Source organism: Danio rerio, chromosome 18, assembly GCF_049306965.1.
Source record: "Danio rerio strain Tuebingen ecotype United States chromosome 18, GRCz12tu, whole genome shotgun sequence".
Lineage (NCBI taxonomy): Eukaryota > Metazoa > Chordata > Actinopteri > Cypriniformes > Danionidae > Danio > Danio rerio.
Window position 1 is genome coordinate 25,006,157 of NC_133193.1, and position 24,601 is coordinate 25,030,757.

The window sequence follows — 24,601 nt, forward strand, 5'->3', positions numbered from 1 at the left end:
TACTACTACAGTGACAAGACACTTTGCACTTTAACAGTGTCAAAAATGCTAATCAAACATTTGTTTAAAATGCCCTAAATATTTAGTTTACAATACCTATAGTTTTGTTTTACCAGTTGTTTTGTATTATAGAACTTAATAATTATTAATGTTAATGAGTTTATGTAAGCATATGCCTTTAAATGATGATTTATGTTTTATTTTGGAAATTATTCCTAAAATCACTTTGCCTTTCCAGTAATATTTATTTTCATAGATTTTGTAATAAAGGAGTTGTTCAACACTTTTGTACCTTTTATATGGGAATAATTGTGTGCCTTCATTTTAATTGCACCATAAAAGGCACAGACCTGTATCATAAGAGGTCTTTTCTGTACCATAAGGTACAACATTTACAAAAGGTCCAAAACTGTTCCATAAGGAACATTATCTGCACCACTTTGTACCTTTTTTCTGAGAGTGTACAGTGTGTACGGGTGCTTAACTGTGCAAAGTTTTGCAAGGTAAATATGACAGAATACAAGTTAATATCCACTGCTGTATGGATATTTGTTATGTTATGTACAAAATAAACCTGATTTAACATCCAAAAAACCAAGATAGAAGCGTCTTCTTTTATAATTATACTGACGTGCGGCTATGGTGATAAATTATACAGGGATTTTTTTATTTAACTTTATTACAAACATTCACTTTTTTAAAAACATTTTAATGTTGTAAAACTCCTTCTTGATCACATTTGATGGTGACTGATGAACACAGCGTGCTGACCAGATCTTTTAATCCCAGTTGCTTTGTGCACGTTCTGTCTTGTTGATATGATTATATGCGTTACTACGGAGACATGTTAATATGCAGCTGTCAATGAATTGAGTGGGCGGGGAAACTGCACTCCTACATCATGATGCGGTGGGCCTCAAAATGAGAGTGATTTAGATCCTATTTTTAAATCAGAAAGTAAAAAAAAAAAAAAAAGAGACTTATTTCTTTTTTATGACTCTATTATGACTTTGGACACACTACCCACACACAGTTCTGTCCAAACAGCTTTGAGATTTTCATTCTTAGGTGTCCTTTTAAAGGAAATATTAGAGAAAGTATGCAAGTTGAACGTATGAAGTTTCTGTAAATTATACTAAAATATATCATGTATAAAAATCTGCATTAGACTTTTGAGAGCACCTTTTTACTTAACCCAAAATATTTTTCTTGACTATCTAAACATTACATGCTTTGAGAGTCTTAAGAAAATCTCAAATGGTTTATTGGTAGCGCATCTATGAATCCCTTTTCCCCCTCACACATTTCCTGAGAAAGAAATGTGTTGACAAATAACTATTGTCTATTAAATCCTTACAGGTATTTCGAATCACTGACTGCTTAGTTGTGCTCACCTGACTGACATGCTGCTGTGACGCCTGACAGCAACTCTTAAAAAAAACAGTCAATCGCTGGTAAGAGTGGTGTCACTTTAATGTACATGCAGTGGCGTTTAAAGCTGAAGGGGAAATGCCACTTAAAGGCGCACCACATTTCCCCAAGCGCTTCATAAAAGTAAATTCCCACGACTGGAAATACAAGAGCTGACGCTAAATCTTCTTTTCATTCATTGCGGGAAACGAGGCACAATCCTGCCAGAGTCAAACACTCTCCTTTGTATGTGCTGTTATGTATACGGCTACTGCGGTAGCTAAAGGTATCCTCTTTCCCAGGCTGCATGATTCCCTTGAAAAACTGTTGTCAAATGCTTCAGACACACCCTATTAACTCTGTTTGTCCCAAAACAGCAGAGGGGATGGAAGTGGATGGACGAGGATGTTCACTTCCTCTGTTCTAGAGAGCAACTTTACACACAGAGCTATAGTATAGCAGTTCAAGTCCATCAGATCTGAGCCTTTGATCCATGCGAGTCGATGGTTTAATGCATCCTTCATGCATGGCATTGCCTCCTTGCCCTTTCCTGACCTCTGCTCCCCAGTCCTGAAGACAGTTCAGGGTCGGTTTACACAGAACCAAGCCTAGTGATATCACTTTACCACCATCCCCTGCTGTGACACAAACTAAGGGGGCAGGAAGATCACCACAGTGCTGCATGTAAGCTAAATTAAAGTTTATACAAGTGACGTATCATTATGATCTCAATGAGAGGTAGTGCCAACAAACTCCCTAAACCTGAAAGAATCTGATGACCACAAGCATAATAAGATCAGCTTTGAGTTACAAAACCATTACACCGAATAATAACAAATTAGCAACAACTCGCAAGTCCTCGCGAGCGATTGAGCACGCACAAACGCAGCTCTCACCGTATACCTCCCGCCAGTCTGAAGTTTGCCCATATTCAGATGGATTATGTTTTCTGGCAGTTAATTTCTTTCTTTGAAGCGCTTAAACAGGAGGTCAGCCTGGATCTCCATATCAAAGGCGCACGAATTAAGCCATTTTCCCTCTACCCTTATTTTAAGGGAACGCAGAGAAAAGTAGCCTGCAGTGATATGCTATTGTCAGCTTCTACAGAGGCTCTCTTTAAAGCTAGGGGTAACATTGCGAGGGAGAGAATCAGCAGCATTCTAGTGAAGCGGAGAATGAGATCACTGAGCTTTTTCAGCAGGGTCAATGGGAAGGCGAGGCACTGTCACGTTTAAAATTCAGCCCTTTACCTCACACACTGGGCCCGGCACAAAACCTGCACGCCTTTATGTAAAGAGGCCGTCTTTAAGCCAATATGTTAGCTTTAATGAATGCACTGATCTCGGGTGAGAGCGAGGGTATGTTTGTGTATGTGTGTGTTTGGGAGCGTGTGCACATGGGCTTGTGTGTTTTGCACCCGTCAAGCAGGGACAGGGTCAAAATCACAGAGGGAGTAATCCTATGTGTCAACACGAGGACTGTTAGCTCCCACCATCACAACCTGCAGCTAAATTTACAGTGGAGAGAAGTCTGGCATGGCGGTCGCCTTTGATGGGCTTAATCTATGCACGAGTGAAGTATGAGACTGCACACTAATGCTGGCGCTCAGCAGTGAAACTTGTGTGAGCCAACAGTGTCCTACACTGTCTTACTGCATCTATACATGGCGTGCCTGTCCCTGCAGGTGAATGCAGACTGTACATGGGGTGTGATGGAATGCTAATGGTGCCGGACGTTATACTTATTGAAATGAAGATAGCTGTGTGGCACAGCGGGTAAAGCTCTGGGCTCCAAACCCAGCTAGGATGACTTCAAAGTTGAGTGTTACGCTAGCAATGTCAAGGTCATGGGTTTAATTGCCAGGGAACACACGCACACGCACACACACACACACACACACACACACACACACACACACACACACACACACACACACACATATATATATATATATATATATATATATATATATATATATAAAGCATATTTTGAATGTGTTGCCAGTAACTAAAAGTAGATGACTGGAAATTTAAGGATATAAATAAAGGAATACGGTGAAAATTTATGTCAGAGATGAGAATTGTTTAAAAATAAAAAATTAAAAATTTTGAAGCTTTTTGTTCAAAAGTGAGGGAAAGATAGAATGTGAGATTGACAGGCGGATTGGAGCAGCAGCTGCAGTAATGCGGTCGATGTACTGGTCCGTTGTAGTAAAGAAGGAGCTGAGCTGAAAGGCAAAGCTCTCGATTTACCAGTAAATCTAAGTTCCTACTCTCACCTTCGGTCACAACCGAAAGGACAAGATCTCGCATACAAGCAGCCAAAATGAGTTTCCATTGCAGGGTGACAGGGTGCACCCTTATAGAAAAGGTGAGAATCTCTCACTAGGGAGGAGCTAGGATTAGAGATGCTGCTCCTCCACATTGAGAGAAGTCAGCTGAGGTGGCTCGGCCATCTGCTTTGAATGCCTCCTGGATGCCTACCTAGGGAGGTGCTCCAGGCATGTCCCACCCGGAGAAGATCTCGGAGAAGACTCAGGACACGCTGGAGGTACTATGTCTCTTGGCTGGCGTGGGAACACCTTGGGATCCCCCCAGAGCAGCTAGAAGAAGTGTCTGGGGAGAGGGAGGTCTGGGGTTCTCTCCTAAGACTGCTGCCCCTGCAACCCGGCCTCGGAAAACTGTTTGAATGAATTAATGATATTAGTGATACTTGGAAAAATATTCAATAACAATAATAATAACAATTTATTTTTATATAGTGCCTTTAAAACTTAATTCTCAAAGCGCTTTACCCAAAAAAAGATACAGATATAAAAAACTGTTTAGAATAACAGTAAAATTGAATTAAAGTAAAACATTCGAAATTGATAAAACATTTAAATGTCTAAAAACATAAAACAAACCAAAACTGCACACCTCATAAGTAGGCAAGTGTAAAGTAATGAGTTTTCAAGAATTATTTGAAAACTTAAAAAAATTGTCTAATGTCATAGAGGAGAGAGTTCCAGAGCCTCAGAGCAAGGGATGAGAAAGCCTGGTCACCCATAGAGCGCAGGTGAGTGGAAGGGACTGTTAAAAGACTAGAGTCAGAGGAACGGAGGTCATGTAGGGGAGTACCATGTTAAAAGTTCAGACAAATAGTGTGGAGCCAAATCATGCAGGGCCTTGTATGTAAGCATGAGGGTTTTAAAATGAATACAAATCTGACAGGTAGCCAATAGAGATATTCCAAAACCGGAGAAATGTGTTCTCTGATTTTAGTCTCTGTCAGAACTCTGGCCGCTGAGTTTTGAACATATTGTAGTTTATTGATGTTACTTAGCTAGTAAGGCATTGCAGTAGTCTAAGCAGGAAAAAATAAAAGTATTAATCAGTTTTTCTGCCACAGAAAAGTACAGTATGGGGCGGATTCATGAAATGTTTTTGAGATAAACAATGAAGTCTTTACAGTGGTCAGCATGTGGGGGTGAAATGTTAGATTTTTGTCAAATATTACCCCAAGTTCTGTAGTTTGGCCTAAACCTCCACGGCCAAGCCATCAAGTTAATTGTAAGAGGTTTAGTTTTACGTAGCTGGTTGGAAGCACCAATCACCATAACCTCTGTCTTGTTCGTGTTCAGGCAGACATTTTTGGGACATTAATTTTTTATCTCCAAAATACAGTGTTTCAAGTATGTAACAGCTAAAAGATCATCATGTTTGGAGATATCTGTGTCATCAGCGTAAAGGTGGTTTATTAGACCTAGGGATCCCAGGAGATGACCAAGTGGTAAAATGTACATGAAAAAGATTAGGGGCCTTAAAATCGATCCTTGTGGCAAACCAAATTTGTCTGGGCCAAGAATTTAGAACTAAAAATACAATGTCTTTAAAAGTTTTTTTTTTTTTTTCAGTGCTAATTCCATTCTGCTTGCCAATTGTTAAAAATGTAGCCTTTAATTAGTGGCTTTAAATCTGAAAGTGGGATTTTGCCTGGAACTAAATAATCATTCCATGCAAGAAACTAAACATCTACAAAAATATACCTTTTATTCACAGCTTCAGCAAACAGTCAAGAAGGTGTTTTCAACAGTCTGCTGCAAACTCACTCACATAATGACACTTGATACAGAATCAAATGTGCATTTACTGTACCCTCACTATTTATTTACAATAATGAAAAGACAAATCTTGTTTGGATCAACAACACAGCACATACCTGTGCTCATTTCAGATGCAGCCACTTATAAAAGCTCACATGTAAGTTTGCGCTTGTATGCTATTACAATGTACATTCTTGCACAAACTAATCAAAGCGCCGGGATTCAAAATTTTGTTATATATAATAATCAGCTAGTTATATACCAGTATTCAGATTAAGTTGTAATTTAAAGGCTTAACTTTGTTAATTGGGTTAACTATAAGCAAGTTAGGGTAATTAGGAAATTCATTGTATAACCGTAGTTTGTTCTTTAGCCAATTAAACAAATATTGCTTAAGGGGGCTAATATTATTGGCCTTACAATAGTTTTAAAATAAATTAAAAACTGCTGCTTTTACTCTAGCCAAAATAAAACAAATATGACTTTCTCATATATATATATATATATATATATATATATATATATATATATATATATATATATATATATATATATATATATATATATATATATATATATATATATATATATATATATATAGATAGATAGATATATATACATACATACATACAGTTGAAGTCAGAATTATTAACCCCTTTCGATTTTTTTTTCTTCTTTTTTAAATATTTTCCAAATGATGTTTAACAGAGCAAGTACATTTTCACACTATGTCCGATAATATTTTTTTTTTCTGGACCAAGTCTTATTTGTTTTATTTCGGCTAAAATTAAAGTAGTTTTGAATTTTTTATGAACCATTTTACGGACAAAATTATTAGCCCCTTTAAGCTATATTTTTTCTCGATAATCTACAGAACAAACCATCATTATACAATAACTTGCCTAATTCCCCTAACCTGCCTAGTTAACTTAATTAACCTAGTTAAGCCTTTAAATGACACTTTAAGCTGTATAAAAGTGTCTTGAAAAATATCTAGTAAAATATTATTTACAGACATCATGGTAAAGATAAAATAAATCGGTTATTAGAAATGAGTTATTAAAATTATTATGTTTAGAAATATGTCGAAAAAAATCTTCTCTCAGTTAAACAGAAATTGGGGAAAAAATAAACAAGCAGTCTAATAATTTTGGGGGCTAATAATTCTGACTTCAACTGTATATATATATATATATATATATATATATATATATATATATATATATATATATATATATATATATATATATATGTATGTATGTATCAACTATACATGCATACATACATACATACACAATTAAAGTCAGAATTATTAGCCCCACTTTGAGCTTTTTTTCTTTTTTAAATCTTTCCCGAATGATGTTTAACAGAGCAAGGAAATTTTTTACAGTATTTCTAATAATATTTTTTCTTCTGGAGAAAGTCCTATTTGTTTTATTTTGACTAGAATAAAAGCAGTAAATTAATTTATTTATTATTTAAAAATTTTAGGGTCAAAATTATTAGTCTTTTAAGCTACAGTATATATTTTTTCCTCGAGAACAAACAGTTGTTATACAATAACTTACCTAATTACCCTATCCTGCCCAGTTAACCTAATCAACCTAGTTGAATGTCACTTTAAGCTGAATGCTAGTGTCTTGAAAAATATCTATAAAAATATAATTTACTGTCTTCATGGTAAAGATAAAAAAAATCATTTATTAGAAATGAGTTATAAAAACTTATGTTGAGAAATGTATTGAAAAAACTCAGTTAAACAGAAATTGAGGAAAAAATAAATGTAAGCCAATAATTCAGGGGGGTTAATAATTCTGACTTCAACTGTATATATGTCTGGATAAATTTCAGATATATTTTTACTATGCCAAGCTTGTTATAATGAACATTCAGCTTTTCAACACGCTCCTTTGTTTCCTTGCCTCTTTGTCTGCCCTTCATCACAGGCCTGACCTGATCCCAAAGTTCAGAAGTAAAGCAGGAGGACAGTGCTGGTATGACATGTTACAGTCTGCGGGTCTGGCTGTAGGCCCGCGGCCCCGCTGGCTGTGTCCTCTGCCTCCCCCGTTTGCTCCGGGAGACCGCAGGGACATGGGGCCTGACACGGCAATGCTGCAGCTCAGGCTGGTGCCCTCTTTCATTCCCACTATCACACAGCCCGATCCCGTGGAGACGTGGCCACACAGAGACACAGCCCTACCGGCTTTGACTGGGCCAAGATCCGATCAAGCCTGAAGGGAAGGGTCATCCTCCTCCCTGACTTCAGCTTGCTATGATCTTTGAGCCGAGTCTAAAGAGGGCCCCTGACTTGATTTGAGCAGACAGTGCCTTTGAAAGCTTCTTTGCATTGGGCCACTGTAGCCTGGAAAAGGAAAGAGAGGGGTCAGGCTGCACACAGGCAGGAAAAAGCAAGGATGGGGGAATGCAGCCGATAACCACGCTTGGAGTGCAGATGGCAAGATGTTTTATGTGTGGCCTCAATGGATCATGTCAGTCTGGCCACTATACAAACAACGGCACAAAAGGACAAGTAAACACTGGGTGCTTAGAAGAGTGTCCAAGAAAGATGTTCAGCTTCTCCAAACATAAGAACAAAAACAAATTTAAATCAATAAATAGACGCATGTTATAGATATTTTTGCACGCCATATTGATGCGCTATAATATATATTATGTGTAAAATGCATTTACTGTATACATATTTGAAAAATGTAAAATTTTTAATAATTCTTTCTATTAAAATGAACTATACAATATTTACACAAAACACACACACACACACACACTTAAAAACGTATATATAATGCATACGAGTACAGACACGCACAAACAGAGAATTCATGTGGAATTATATTTTAGCATGTTGCAACAAAACACTTTTTTTCCACTCCAATTTGTGATGTGATCAAAGCAGACACTGCCTCGGAGGACTGGGAACCAGTGCAACCCTGAAAACCAGCCTTGGTCATAGGTCAGTAAAGGGGAAGTAAAGATCCAAGTCCCATCCCGTAGTGTGACACGCTGCCTTCACCCGCTCGCCCCAGAGGCTTAGTATCCGCGTTAACACTTCAAACACTCGATATCTTCACTAGACACAAAGGACACTTCTGCCTGCCATCATCACCATTTCTTCCAGGAAAAGAAGAGAGATATGGATCCATCCCAAAGGTAGCAGGCAGTTGAAGTCGCCTTGATTAAGTCCGAGGTTTTGTTGTCTGACTTTTCCCCTGCTGAAAGCAGGACTTTTCTATGCAAATGGCATCTCCTGTTTTAAACGAAAGCCAATTCGAACTAGCCTTTACAATAGGTCAGTTGATATTGCAAAGCACTGGCAGGCGTTTTCATGAAATTTAAATGAGTGCTTGTGGAATACAGCCACTATTTTTTTCTCATTCTTCTCTATTCTTATCAAAGCTAAAGACTTGACAAACAAAAGGTACATTTTTACACGAAGCTCAATCTGTGTAGAAGCGCTTTGTTAGTAAGAGCTAAAAAAGACAAGCATTTAAGAGTTAACAAACACTGCCATTTGTATTGTGCATCCATCAATTTCAACCCAGAAACCTTGGAATAACCTTTGATGTATTACAGATAATATGGAGATGTTTGTGGTCTTCTACAGCTCAATATCACAAAACAATGATGCTATGTAAATTCAAATTCAAAAGTTCACATTCAAGAAGTCGGAGGTGTGGCCAACTTACAATCAGTCGCATGGTATTGTCCAGAACTCTATTATCCCAATTGTTGCAAACTGAATGGGCATTACTTTCTAGTTGTGTTCACACTTGTAGTTTGACTCTTTATTCATTTTGACCAGACCACCCAAAAAACCCAAAAATTATATGTAAATATCAGTCATTATAAAAGGCTCATCAAACATCCAAAATATTGCTGTATGCCAGGCTATACAAACTAGTTGTCAGTTAATAACTCATGAAGAGTTTATAGATTGCATAACCCACACCTAACAGCCCAAAAATCCCAAAATGATATACTGTATAAGGATTAGGCATAGGACGATAACCGCTTTCAAGGTGTACTGCAGATTGGAAGAGTTTGGAGGTTTGGGAGGAGTTTGAAGCCATTTCCACGAAATAAATATGTTTTTTTTTTTTTATTATTTTAATTACAACAGTATCTCCAGCTGAAAAAAATTCCAAAGATGCAAATTAACAAAATTTAAATTGTAAAGAAATCTGTGTTTTTTAAACTAATGAAGACGACAGAAGTCAATAATTCGTTTTACTTATTTTGCCTGACATGTTTACTGTTCCAAAATATTTTTAAAGTTTCTCAAAATAAAATATATTGTGTTTAAAAGTGGATTTTTATTTTATCCAGACATTTAAAAATTTAATATTTTAGAGCAGTAACCACAATACCATAAAACCGTAATATTTTTATCCAAGGTTATCATACCACCAGAATCTTATACCGGCCCATGCCTAATAAGGATCCGTCATTAGGAAAGGCTCATCAACCATTCAAAATATTGCTGTATGCTAGGCTAAACGCAGTTGTTATCTGTTAGGAACTCATGAAGAGTTTATAAAATTCATAACGCAGTCAAAATCTTGCAGTGGAACTCCTCCATTGCACACATATAACAATCTGCTGCAAAGGGACACATTTCCAATGCCTGTACTGTTCTGGGCAACATCACAACTATATCCATGTTCCCATCCAAAGTAGTAAATTTATGTGCCGAATTAAAATATCACATAAAACATTTGAGGGGAAAAAACAACATTTTCATCCCATATTGTATGTTCAGGAGCCTAAAAATCACTTCCTGGGATCTAGCACAATATATGAAATGATTATCATTATTGCAAACTGTAAAAAAACAAAAACAAAACTGTAAACTTGCTACAGTAAATAAGCTCAGATGAAGATGATAAACAAATTTAGTATGTGCATTCATCATGCTAATTTTCTCTTTTTATTTTGTTTTTTTTATGCAATATCCTAAAATGTCCTTAAAAATAGCACAATTGAGACATACTGTAGCTTATAATAAGAAAATGGAAATTTGCTTGAGCATTCTGTCCTCTATTTGACTGCATGTTGTGACATCATGTCCTGTTTTTGGTTCTTCCAGATGTCTTTGGTCCATGTTGCATTTATATTTCAGTTCAACGGCACCAGAGCATGTTGTAAGTGGACTGCAAGGCACCCACTATTTCAGTGATGTCAGTTGCTTGTTTGGTGCGCACCAAGGTTTAGATGTCAGTGTTCAGACTAATACATTTTTAATGGAACCACAAAACCAATCGCATCAATTTTTTTTTTTTTTTTTAACTGTAATTAAAAAATAAAATACCTGCCAAGTGTGAATACAGCCTATGAACTAAAATAAAAAACATGGCTGTAATATTTATAATAATGGTAGCAGTACACTGGCTGTAGGGTCTAAATACAAATCTGATTTAGGAGGAACACATCTGGCAAACCCTCAATCCGTCTGCAGCTGAACAACTGCTACGGTTCATACATTTATAAAACGGGCACTGCAAGATTGTTAAACCTTGTCTGAGATGTGCACCTGAGTCGAGGGAGGTGAGAAAACACCTTATTTTATGGTTCACTTGATTCCGCCTGCACTAGCTGTCTGCATTTTCTCTAATCTTTTAACAGCCCAAAACCACAAGGCCGCCCACATTCTTATTGCAGCTTAGAAGCTATTCCATTCCAGTCCACTTCAGCTACCAAAATCAGGTAAAGAATAGAAGAGGAGGGAATGGAGGGGATAAAAAATCATCAAAGGAGTTGATAATAAATATATAATTGTGTGGTCAAAGAGTGTGTTTTCTCTCTGTGTGAGACCTCCCGAATGCTGCACAGAGTAGAACGCGCTGCAGGCAATCTTTTGATGGAAGGTCTCATTTTCAGCCTCCCGCCGTGCAATATTCAAGCCAGTCTAAAATAATACAGGACTCATTTCGGGACTTAGGACCTCTCGAATATGCTGACAATAACCAACGGCTGGAGCATCAAATGAAAAACAGCTTTTCACAGGGAGGGCTTGAGTGGCACCCGAAACCCGGGGAGCAAAGATCCTGGATCCATGCTTGGAGATGTCACATAACGCCACAGCTGTGTTATTAGCAGGCTGTCGCGATGCAGAGATACACAAACGGAGCAGTCTAGCTTACGCTAAGCGATGCAAGTAGTCTGCGTTCATTAGGCGTAGTCAGTTTACAATGGCCTAATCATGAAGCACAATTTTTGGCAGCAGTTGTGTTGAGTGACAAAAAGCATTTAAAATAAATCTATCATAACATCATCAGCATGGTTGCCAAATTGATCAATCGCACACGTAAATGAATTCCGTTTTGCCTTTGATACGAATTAATGCTGAACAAACCAGATGTTGTATGTCCAACATTAGCCAGTTGGCAAACCGCTGCCTGATGATGCTGGAATTTTTTTGGTTGTAGCGTAAAATGTTGGCAGGCGGCTGATAACATTATGCGCATAATAACATCGGAATTTCAATACGTAAAAATGGAATTGTTATCGACAAACGCAACTGTCAATTTTCAGGTGAAAACGAGAGCATTCAATCAAAGCATGAAATCACAAAATAAAAGTGAGAAAACAAGGAGAGACAACTTTAGTGTGAGATTTTGAGAACTTAACAATCCTTTTCTCTCATCTTGGATAATCAAGCTTGGCCACATATACTCTCCTTTTGGGTGAGGAGAGAAAGCAATTCGCCTGTTCTTCCTTCACACATCCTGAAGACTGCCAATCTCCGGCCCTCCTCTGTTGCACTTAGAGCTTCAAACACGTCGCTGAGCCTTTTTTAAACAGACTGTTATCCCTTTAAAGGCAAATCTTTTCAGAGCTATGTTAGATAAAGGACACTGATCTAATACAAAGCAAGCTTGGAAAAACCAGACCGCGTACACTCTGATGGCCAAAAATGCTACAAAGAGCAAGTATCACTAAATAATAATAAATATTTTGTTAACTATAAAACAAAAAATGGGGGGGTTATAAAATGGCCACAACATATGCTCCATTTCCCAAAGCAATGGCTAAAATTTCCTACAAGGCTTTTTATTTTAGAGAAGGTGCACGCCACAATGCTTTTCAACATATGGCTTGAAACCATTAAATCGGTGCGGTCTCATCCTGTATGGCAAGGTGTCAGAGAGAGGTGATATCAGGCGGACGTGTTGCGACAGGCTGCTTCAAAGAGCAGGAGGCCACTCTCTCTTTTCTCTCGCTTTCTCTCCATTACTCTTAAAGCACCCGGCCACCCAGCTGCACACAATTACAACCGCAGCAAGCATTCAGGCGAACCCCCACCCATCCACGGGCCCAGTAATCAGTTAGATCTCAGCATGCATGTTCAATGATCTGTTATTAATTAATCAATCAAAGCTAATCAAGGTAAACCTCACTTTTCAAGCAGGTCAGAACACACACTGTTCTGCTCTCAAAGTCTTTTCCTCCTGCCCTTCTCAAAAAACATCAGATTTACAGTAATATTAGAAAGCATCCATGTTTTCAGGGTTTTCAAAATATTTATGTAAATGTTTTTTTTTTACGTTGTGCTTGGTAGTTTTGCTTTAAGTGGCCAAATTGGCAATTCACAAGGGACATTTTAAGCATCCTACGCCAATAGCCTCGATTTACAGCTGATTTTACTGCCAAAATGAGCAGTAAAAATAAAAATGCAGCACTTCATAAGGTATCGCATTAATCCACCTCAACTGTGTAAAATGAATCCTACACAATTGAGCAGAAACAATAAAAGGCAGGCCTTTCCATCTCATTAGTTTAAACATTTGTGAAAGTGGCCATATGTGCTAAAATATGTCTCTAAAACTACACCTTTTCTTGTTAAATGTACGGTAAAACATGCAGCAATGATTGCCAAAATGGAACTTAAAAAAATAAAAATACATGATTTTACAAGCAGCACAGGAATGTACTGCAGATACAACTTGAATACACACAGACATCGCACAATCTGTTTAAACTATTAAACTTAGTCATTTTGAGCTGTTCTCATAATTACATAAAATTTCAGCAACTACGTTCAATAACGCCAAAAAGACATTGCATAACACCCAGGTAACAACAACATTAAAATAATGCAGTAAACTATACACTTTGTAGCACACAACAGAAAACACTCCACTGCAGATGAATAAAACAAACAAAATAAACTAAATTAACAAAATTAGCTTTTCAGTGCTTATTATAGGTATTTTAATAAGTTTAATGAGTTATAAATTAGTTACATTTGCTTATTCTGTTACCATTATGATCACTAGCAATTAGAATACACACAGTAACCGTGTAGATTGCACCTGCAAGTTAGGCCCTAAAAAGAATTGTAAATCACCAACAATCTGTAAGGTCAAAACTACTGTTGTTTTGACTGACATTTTGTACATTTGCATGATTATAAACAGATGTTTCAAGCGTTTACACTCACCTTATTTTTCAACAGTGTTATTTCCTTCCAGTCGTGTTTGTGAACAGGCTACACACTACGTCAACAAACACCGCGTGGTCAGTTTACAGAGTCACGCGCAATGCTTCTTATTAAGGGATCATTACAGAAAATATAACATAATATAACGTCCGGGAAATTACAAATTTAAACATTCGAACAAGAAAATAAAGGAGTGAAGCACATGACGTCTCTGATTATTATCGTCTAAGATTTCCATGAAGTGTAAGTGAGCAGAAAAGATCAGACATATCCACTGAGCGGCGCTATAGCCCATGGAAATGCAATGACTTCGAGGGCGCGCGCGGGAAAACGCCAAGGTGACAGGGTAGCAAGGCTCGTCACCGCTGCTGCACTACAAGATGCCATGGATATGGAACTGCTTCTCAGTCCAAGAAATTCAGATAGGAACACGGTAAACATTTCAAGTTAAAATAATAGCTGTAATCTCACACCACGGACTTAACATAACATGTTATTGATAAAACTTTTCCTCCTTAAAAAAACAAATTAATTAAAAAAGCGAGTTCAAAAAAATATTTTAAATTACTTTGTAAATACATAACGTGCCATAGGGTTTCCAGACAGTTGAGCAGCACCAGCAATGTCCTTTGCATACTATTTGGATCGTAGTTTGGCTAGTGTCTGCGTGTGATTTCAGATAGACTATTCAAAGTAAACAATAGGGACCGAATCACAAGTTATCACCAAACGAATGTGCGAATATAAAATGCTTAAAACTTTACCCTTAATGTTTTTAGTTGTTAACAACATAAATGTTCCAATAATTTCTACAAAAGCATTTGTACATAGCTTAGAGGAGTGAATTTCTAATAGTTTTGCTGTATGTTTTAAAAAAAAAAGTTTTTTTTTTTCAAAATTATTTCCATTAAAACACACTGAATACATCGTTGTTAGATATAATTTGGGTTTTTATTGGCTTTACAACATTTAAAGTGTATTCATAGTTTTGTAAATCAGGGTATGCCTGTCTAAGTACATCGAGACACAGATGAATAAGGATTAACTAAACTAGAATAAGCATTAAATAGAGTAGATTTGTATTTAACAAATATCATCCCTTAATATATACGTTTTTAAGATTATATTTGTTATATAACATTTACTTTTATTTATTTTCCCTCTTTTTAAACCTGACCCATTTTTGGATTACAACTCTTACACTAAAAAAAAAACTTTTTTTTTTTTTTGCTCGTTTAAACTACTTTAAATTTAAAATGAGCTGAAACTACACAATTCAAGAGATTTCATTGGGACAACTTTTTTATTTTCAATCCACATAAATTTGTTAAAAGTAAACTTAATCAATTTGTGTTGGGACAACATGAATGAATTGTGTAGAACCCTGCAATTTTTAACATGGAGTGAAACACCACTGGTTTAAATAGTTTTTTTGTTAATTACCTAAATTGTAGGCCATTTGCTGCGAAGCATAAAAGGCGAGCACAGGTTTGGAGAAATGAAAATGAGAGGGATACAGGTTTAAACCCATCTGAGTGAATCCAAGATGGGCATACAAGCAGATGGGATGTACAGTCTGAGAAGGGCATGGGGTCGACTCTCGACTTAGTGGCGAAGCTGTGGGCATTGCTCGTAGCAGTGTTTTTAAAAGTCTACTTAAGAAAGCAGATTGTTTGGTCAAATCAAACCCTAAAGACCATATTGCTGCAGTTTTTGCTTAGTCTTTGTCCAGAGTGCTACAGGCAGTGAGAGCAGACACCAAATGGTCTAAAAATTGTTATCATTATGTGTGTCTGGGGATGGGAAGGCTGAGTTACTTAGGTTCCTGAAAGGACAGATTGTCCTCTTTTGTCCTGCTAGTGCTTTCCTTTCTAGTTGAACAGCTCTCACATTGGGGAGGAATAGAGAGGGTCAGATCTGTCCAGACACGTGCAGGTCTTCAATATATGATGAGGCAGAATTGCTCTCTGTGTTAATTTTATTACACTGAAATCTCTTTTCATGGCTATTTTCAAAGGAGATCGACCTGAGATGTCTGCAATTCCAAAGGTCCAAGCAAACAGTTTATATTTGCAGAAAAAGAAAAAAAAAAAAGGAAGACGAAGCGGCGGCTCCTCTTGTCTCCATCCAGTTGTATTTACTGGGAACTGCTGTGAAAACACTTGCTGTGGTTTGGTGGATTAACAGAGAGCCCCCTAATGGAGTAATTACAGAGAACCAAACATCTATTTTTCACCCATGCACCACCATTACTCTCAGTTTCTCCAGCCACTCCATTGGAAGTCACTTACACTCCTTACAATGAGTTATCATTGACTGCCATTTAGGCGTTATAGAGCAATTTGTCTTACTGGGGCCATGGGCTGGCCTCGTTGCAGTGAACAATCATTCTCTCTCCAATATATCAAACATTCATGGGGAAAAAGGGAAGAAAATAGCCCACAAACAGATAGCAGCGAGCAGCTAATAGATACTTCCAAGGAGGGAGACAAGAAAAATTATTGTTAAAGATTAATGAGGCAGGGACACGGCTGCTCTCTGCGGCCGGGATGAAGAGGAAACACTGCCATACTGATAGCCCCCCTCTCAGGAAGTCACGACCTGTCTGTCCTGTGAGCCGCGCCGGGGTGACCATGATTACGGGCGGTAGTGTTCAGCACTTTTAAATATCATACTGGGAAATCTTATAGCTGATTCGTATCATTTAATGTCAGATAGATTTGAATTACTAAACCCCAAGCACCAGATCAGACATTCTTTGTCTAACAGTATCATTTACAGACTACTGTGAACTTTCAGATTTTAAACTTGTATTTATAAAGTCGTATTTATATACAATTTGACAAGTAGACTGCACTGGTAAACATTTTGGGCTCCCCTTAAAACTTGGTATCACTTTACAATAAGGTGAATGTGAAATGTGAATAAATAATGCATTATACATTTATTACTTATTCATCTTTGTTAATAATGGTTGTACAGTTTGTTAGTTAATAAAGCACTAACTGCATTCACTAATGTTGACAAGAAAGAATTTGCATCTGAAAAATGCATTAGTAAACATTGAACATAATGCACTATGGAAATCTGAAATGGAGAAGCATCGTTAGAACGAACTGAAGTATCTAGCATCTTATTTTTAATATATTTTTCCATGTCCTTGGTTTCAACAAAGACGCTTCAAGTAAACAAGATGTGTTTGTCTGTCGATGTCTTTATATAATCTCTAATTTTGAATGGACGCAAACCTTGGTCATTTTTAAGATTAAGATGACCCTTCGTCCTTTCTTCAAGCCTCAACACTGGCAACTAAAGAAAGGCAACAGAGCCGTACACAAAGCAATCTGGGCATCCTCATCCCCCACTAAATGTGTTCACGATGAAGGGTTAATAGTGTACTTAACTTTATGTTTTGTTAGATTACTCTTTCTTTCAGCCTAACACAATGACAAATAACCATTATTCTTTTTCCTGCGCTGATAATCGGGACAACTTCAACATTTTTTTTTTTACCAGCCCAAGTTAGACCATTAATCCTGGCCGATTTGGCCGATAAGTGTTGACTGCCAAGTAATGGCCATGTCAGTGAGGAAAAGAAAAAATATGTGAACAATTAAAAATAGACAGCCATTATCTAGAGCATCCTCACTTCCCATTCACATTTCATTGGTGTTATTCGGAATGATCTTCACACAAACTACAAGCACAATTATGGAATCAATGGCTCTGTCATTTTAAAACAATGGGATCGTTTTAGGATATATGGGGGTGTAATATTACACACGGTCTGATCTGGAGTACACATTTTTTGTAACCTAAATTAATAAATTATTATAATTAATTACTGTAATTGTACTCAGTCTGATTTATTTGTCCATTATATACACTTACACACTTAGAGAGGAAGGGGTTGTGAAACCAAATAACATAAATCAAAATGTCTGAGAGCTTGAAGTGCTTTTAAAAAAATGTAAATAGTCAAATTAATATTAATAAGTGTAATCACATACACTTAGAAGCTTAGGTTTATTCCAGCAGGAACATATCCTTAATTGGCCTTTGTGTGGAATGGAAATAACTTGTTGTTGAAAAGGTGGATTTTAATTTAAACAATTAACGTGTTGGAAATACTGATTTGTTTCATGTTGTTGGTAAAGCAGAATTGCATGTCTATATTTTGAGTTAATAGTATCCCTTTTGTTCACTTAGGTGGTCAATGGAAATTACAGGTTGAATGGAGAAAAATAATAATAATTAAAATAATAATATAATAATAACAATAATAATAAAGCTGCTATGATTGTGGCTTTGATATTTCAATTAAAACTAAAAAATACAAAATGAATACACTCTAAATAAGTATTAATTTCAATAGACTGTTGACCAATATTGTAAGGAGCACTACACTGCCATTAATAATATCCTGTAAAGATGAGGAGTACACCATTACAGACAGAATACTTTTTCTTAATGTAAGTTGCTAATAAATAATAGAGTATATGAGCTCTTTTAAGATGCACAATTAAGAGCCAGTGCATTATGCAAACAACACTCTTCTCTTCTCTTCTCTTCTCTTCTCTTCTCTTCAGCAGTGCCACAAAAAATGTCCCCTACCCAAATGTACCACCGAAATAAGCCCATTATATAAACACTATTGAGCATTCTGTGCATTCAACATACCAAACACAGCAAATGGGGGCCGAGTCGCAGTTCTTAGCATTTGATATTCTGCATCATTGTGGCCTGAAACTCTATTTAGATCAAAGAGATTGAGAAGCCCAAGTTTCAAATCCTCCCCAAAGCCCATTCTGGCTACTCTTTATTTAGCTCATTGGCATTCTGACCCCATGCCTCAGAGACTTTGAACCCTCAAAGTTTGGAAAGCTGAATTGCTCCTTTAAACACATTATCAGTGGGCCAGATTAAAGAATATCACTAAGCATCTTAAGGTTTTAGTGCAGTGTGGCGGCATAGACCGGGCCTCCGGAGCCACTTACTGCCATATACTGTATTAGGAATGGCTGAAAAAACACACCAGAGGGGTTGGTGGGAAAAAAGCCTTGCGCTCATGGTAAATTAAGTTTGGGTTAAATGAAATAGAATAGGAGGAATGATCTAGAAAAAAAGGAGTAAAGGTTAAAAGGAGACTGATTGTTGTGTTTATTGTTATTGCGGATTTTGCCGAATTTCGTCAGCCCTCGTCGTTACGGAGCGTCTGTGGATTTACAATGTGGCATTTTATTTCCGGGATTGAGTGGTAAAGGCAATACTATCTGTACTAGAATGCCTAGAATCTTTATACGCAGTACATTCTTGTCCAGATTTCCAGGGTACTATCAGTTTCAGACAAAGCGCCATCTGCGAGGTGCATTCAAGTCTACAGGACTGTGGCGATTGTCATGATGGGAGAGATACATTTTTCCCTGCTCTCTTATTTGTTTTCTTTGGTATAGCCCAATAACAGCAAATGCACAAAGGGGATTTTGAGACGTAAATCCTTTTTTGGGGGGTGGCGGCGGTGTTGAGGAGGTGGTTTGATAAGGTGCAAAGATGCACTGCATTGAATGTATGTGTTTGTTCTCCTGAGCAGCTCTCACACCCTCTCTCCCTCCCTCCCCTCTTTTCTTTCTCCTCTTCAGTCTCATCAGCCACCGTGATTAAGATTTGGCACCTTGGACCACATTGTCTTCATTTGGAAATATTTCAGCTGCATTTGTGCCACTCGGAGGGGAGAAAGAGATAAAGGAGGAGAAGGGGAAAAACACACCCTGTTGTGTGAATCCTAGAAAGGCCTTGAACCCTGCCATTCATCCTATTCACTTCATCAGCTGAGTCTAATTGCTAGAGAGGACAGGAGACCCAAGGCCTGATTGTTCCTTATCCTCTTTGGAGCCTTCTGAGGCATGAAAAGCGAAAGGCCTGCTTTTGATCTTTTTTTCTCTTCTCTCTACTCTCCTCTTCTGGTTTTCTTTCTCTTCTCTGTCATCCCCTGCTATCCTTTCCCTCCGAATGACATTCTCCTTTCACACCCTTGCCCTCTTCTCCATCCACGCAAAATAATTATCAAGCTCTGCTTCATCAAATAATGCTAGAGATAGGAGGTCACGGCGGGGAGGGCCAGGGGTCTGGAGGTGAGGCCCTGAACTGTGGAGAAGCTCCTAGCTCATCTTAGCGGCATGCTCCTTAGCTCAGGGCACCTTTATGTACCTTGACCCCGGTTTTCGTTTGCCTCTCTTAATGAGACCCTCTTACACAGCCGACGCGGTCCCGGCCCTGCCCTGTTAGGGGGCTCCGTGGTTGTGAGGCCAAAGTACAATAAGACACAGAGGCCGTGTTCAGACAAGGGCGCATCTGTGCTGTCTTATTAAGGCCTGAAGAAGAGCTCATGCTTCTTAAAGTCCCACAGGCTTGGAGACAAGATCTATTGACATCTACTTGTCCTCGGCGGTCAACGCCTTTCAGTGGAGGGCCAGCCTATACACACAAGTTCTTATTAGAAGTAATTTCAGGAAGCTTATTTAGAGAGGCAAGTGCTTAACTTGCTTTAGGTGACCATGCAGGCCACGGTGAAAGTGGGTGAATTTGGTGCAAAAAAAAAATTCTTTAGACTCAAAAGATGTCAAAGGCCAACCCTGTCGGTGGACGAAAATAGTTGTTCAGATGAAGAATTGTGCACAGCAAGTATGCGGACACTTATTCTCAAGCTTCAGCCACTTTCGCAAGCACTTATTATGACAGTTGTTTAGAAGTGGAGTGGGCGAATTTTGTTGGATGACATCTCAGATGTGATTTCGTGAAAAAGAGGCTGGTTCATTTTGCTTATTATTTTGAAAATAGCTTGAAAAGGTATTGCTATTTAGCATGTTACAATTAAGATACCTTCTTTTAAGGAATCATTTAAGTATTCTTGTAAAGTTTTTACTGCTAAATTTACACTATCCTAAAATCTGTCACAAATTGGAGTAAATTGCATTTTGCAATCACAAGTGGTGACAACTGAGCAGCATTATTTACAGTAAAATTGTTAAAAAACTGAAGAGGAATTAATTGTGACATGAATTGAGCACTTTTATCTGGGAAAATGATTAAATTACTAAATAGCACCATTAAAAGGAGTCTGTTAATAGAGCTGTAGAGACTGATAAAGCTAGCTAAATGCTTCTCACATTCAACTGAAAAGAGAAAAGCCTGGCTACTAACACTTCTACAGGACAACATATTCACTATGATACTCTAAACTTTAGTTACTATGCTGTATTAAAGATTTATCAGCATGGAAAATATTACTTCCATTGCTGGCAATTTCTATTAAATTGTGGTTCACAAAATCATACCAAAAATTGACTAAATGTTCTTAATAAAAATGGCAAGTCGGATGGCAACAGTTGCTATGGATGGACTGGTCAGGAGCATTGAAAGGTGGGGTTTAGCACTGGGTCAACTGTGAATCACAATTACCAATAGTCTTTGACATGCAGCACTGTGCTCAGATTCCCAATGCTTTACTTTCCAAGAATACAAGCGTTCCCCATTGTTCTGTAGAGCCGAATATCTGAAGTCTTTTATTATGAAGGTGCAAAGAGGAAACCTGACAATAAAAACAATAACTAGTTGTAAACTCGGCTGTGCTGGCAAAGTGCATAATGAAGAATAAGCAGACAGAAAAAAGGATGTAGCAAACAAACAAGACGGCAAACAAAAACCTTTAAGCAATCATGTAAAGCACGTCGAACATCTGAGCACTGTGTGAGAACAAAGCGGAGCCCCTGTCAGCCCATCGATCTGCTCCTGAAGGCACTCGTACGCACACACATATCTACTTCCACAAGGCTCCAACTGCACCCCGTCTCTCAGAGAATGCATGTATTGATCTGGCCCACTTCTGTAGAGTTAACTCACTGATAAAACCTGACCACAGGGCTTCCATGGGCCCAAGAGCGTTCGGGATGCTGTTGAAAAATACAGCAGGAGAAAAAAAAAAAGATGAAACACAAAGCGAGTGGAAAAAGATCGCTGCCTGTACGTCCCCTCAGTCTGGAGAGATGAGGCTCTTTGACAGTTGTGTCTTTTTGGCTGGATTTATTTATATATTTCCTCAGCATTGTGTGCTTAGACGGCTGTCGACTGTACCACGTGGATTGACAAGCGTTCAGAGATGTTGTGCATATTGTCATCTCCTCAAGTGCACCCACTGGAATTCCTCTTAGAAATTCAGAGTGATGTGAGGAAAAGCTGATTTTTTTTTTAATGCTGTATTAATGCAAAGGGTTGGTCAGCGCGTCTGTGCGCTTCTGCATCTCGCAACGTGTTGCTTGTGAGAATGTGTGTGTGTGTGTGTGTGTGCGTGCTCGAGTGCATCCAACATTATATGCCAGTGTGGATGTGTGTTTGTGTGTGAATGTGTATGCGTGTTGCCATGTTAGAATGTGCAGCGTTGTCATGTTTGTTACATTTCATGTGGGAGGGTCTGCTGAGAGGCAGGCCATCTGTAGTGTTCTGAAGATCGACATGTTGTAAAATGCGATTGGAGAGTGTGGAGACTCAACTTGTCAAATCTTGGCACATAATGAGGCAGAAGGGAGTGAAGGCAGGAAAAAGATTCAGAGATAAACAATTAGATTAATCCCAGCGGTAAAGGGCACAGACAATGGGATGACTCAAAGAAAAAACAAAATCAATATGGCAACTGCTGAGGACACAATGGAGTACAGTGAGGAAGAGGCTAACACTTATTTCTCAGATGAGAAGACATACAGACACGTGGCGGAGGAGTCACGACTTGTTCAAATCAATACCAGTGTCAGCACTATAAGAGCTACCACCAATTCCTCACACGTTTTCTGTCACAGATAGAGCTTCAGACATCACGATATGTATGGTTTAGTTGCGTACCCCAAAAGCACATCCCAAACAAAGACATGGGGATAATGAAGTGAATTAGGGGCCACATTTGCCTCCAGCTACAGCCAACTGATGATCTTTTAGGAGGAGAGACGTTGGGGACCGTGGTGCTTTCACACCCCCTGAGTCCAAACATAATGGAGCATGATCTGCAGCCACAGTCTGGGCTGTCCCAGCGCGCAGCCACTCCTCTCAGGCCCTGCCCAGACTCGCAGGTTTGAACTGACATCTCAGACGCCATATCCCGGCAAATCTCACAGGGCCACCCGTGCCAGGGCGGCAGGGCCCGAATGAAGCCGGGATGTCCTACAGTATGTGTTAGCGAGAAAGGGAGGGAGTTGACTGAGTGAGTGAGTGGTGCTGGCCTCGACTTACCCCACAGGGATGCAAAAAGGCGTTGACCAGAAAGGTGCGAGTCAGCAACGCAGCAGCCCGCCCATTGTCCTGTCTCCAAGGAGGCTGGTACACCGTCGAGTCGGCGGCAAGGATCCAGCAAAAAACACACGAAGAAGCCAGGAGTGTCTGGGACCTATATGGACTATCAGCACAGTCCCAGGGAGAGAAGGGCCACTGCTCCTCTGACCTCGAGCAACCTGTCAGTCTGTCATCCCCGCCTGGGGAATTAAGAGCGGAGGAAAGAGATGGGGGAAAAAGAACATGTATTCTTGCTTCACGTTCTTACAAGCATTGCACAGTTTACCTGCGGGAATGAGATGACTGGATCTGCCAAAGGAAGGAACTTGTTAAAATACCTTTCACTATAAATGAACACGTTTATTCTTTGAAACGTTTTTTTTTTTTTCTTTACAACATAATCTCATTTAATCTCTTCTTTAACCAAATTACAAAATATAAAATGTCACTTAATAAAAATAACAATATGGCTTCATAATACTGTGTATTTTGCACAAGCTGCTGTTTTGTATTGATTGAATATTCTGTATTGTCAAAGACAAAGAACGTTTGGTGTGAGTTCCAACGCATTTGGTTGCTTTCCCAAGGGACACTGACGATTCTGTTTCCCTTCTTCTTTTTTTCTCTTTCTCACCCTCTCTCTTTCTTTCAGCCAAAGAGAAAGAAGAGATATAAATGGTGTGGTGTTGCCTCTTTATGTTGAGAGCGCCGAATGTGACGCCTCCCAGATGGGGAGAGATGGCGAACCCTAATAATACCAAACCATACAATGGCTCTGACAGCCCAACTATAAAGCAATCAGGGTCCCAGGCATTTCAAATCTCTTTAATGCCCACCCTACAACAGTGTGGAAGATGGGTGGCTGACCTGAGAGCTGTCAATCACACTGCTGTACCTGCTGGAGCCTGGGCGTAGTAGAGCTGGGGGCATGCGGTCCATCAGATCTGTTTTCACACTCCCCACACTAGCACTGCAAGCGTAACCAAAAAGACAAAAAAACGCCCCACTGAACTACTCTTAATTAGGCAGTGTGAGTAAGACTGAGGTTTGTTTGGTTTTAAATGGAAAAGGGGAGGGCAAAAGATACAGGGGAGCGCTGAATCCCGTGGAGACAGAGAATAACCTTTTCCCTTGATTTTGGAATAAGGCATTGATTTGTCATGCTGTTTTGTACAGACTAGAGCTCTCCCAGTGGTGCGCTACAAGCTTGGAAGGAGGCAAAGAGACAGCTACGTGAAGAAAAGGAGAAACGTTAAAGCTAGTTCATTATCCGTTTGTAGCTTATCCATGCAAATAGATCACCGTGATACTGTGGTTATTAATGGCTTTCTCCT

The 24,601-nt window shown here is 38.6% G+C and overlaps 1 long non-coding RNA gene across 1 annotated transcript; it reads left to right on the forward strand.

The window, feature by feature from the left end:
- The first annotated feature begins 14,264 nt into the window (after positions 1–14,264).
- LOC141378830 (uncharacterized) lies at positions 14,265–21,244 on the forward strand. The gene is made up of 2 exons (XR_012394315.1): positions 14,265–14,385; positions 19,592–21,244. It is a non-coding gene; the product is annotated as an uncharacterized lncRNA (long non-coding RNA).
- The last annotated feature ends 3,357 nt before the right edge of the window (positions 21,245–24,601 follow it).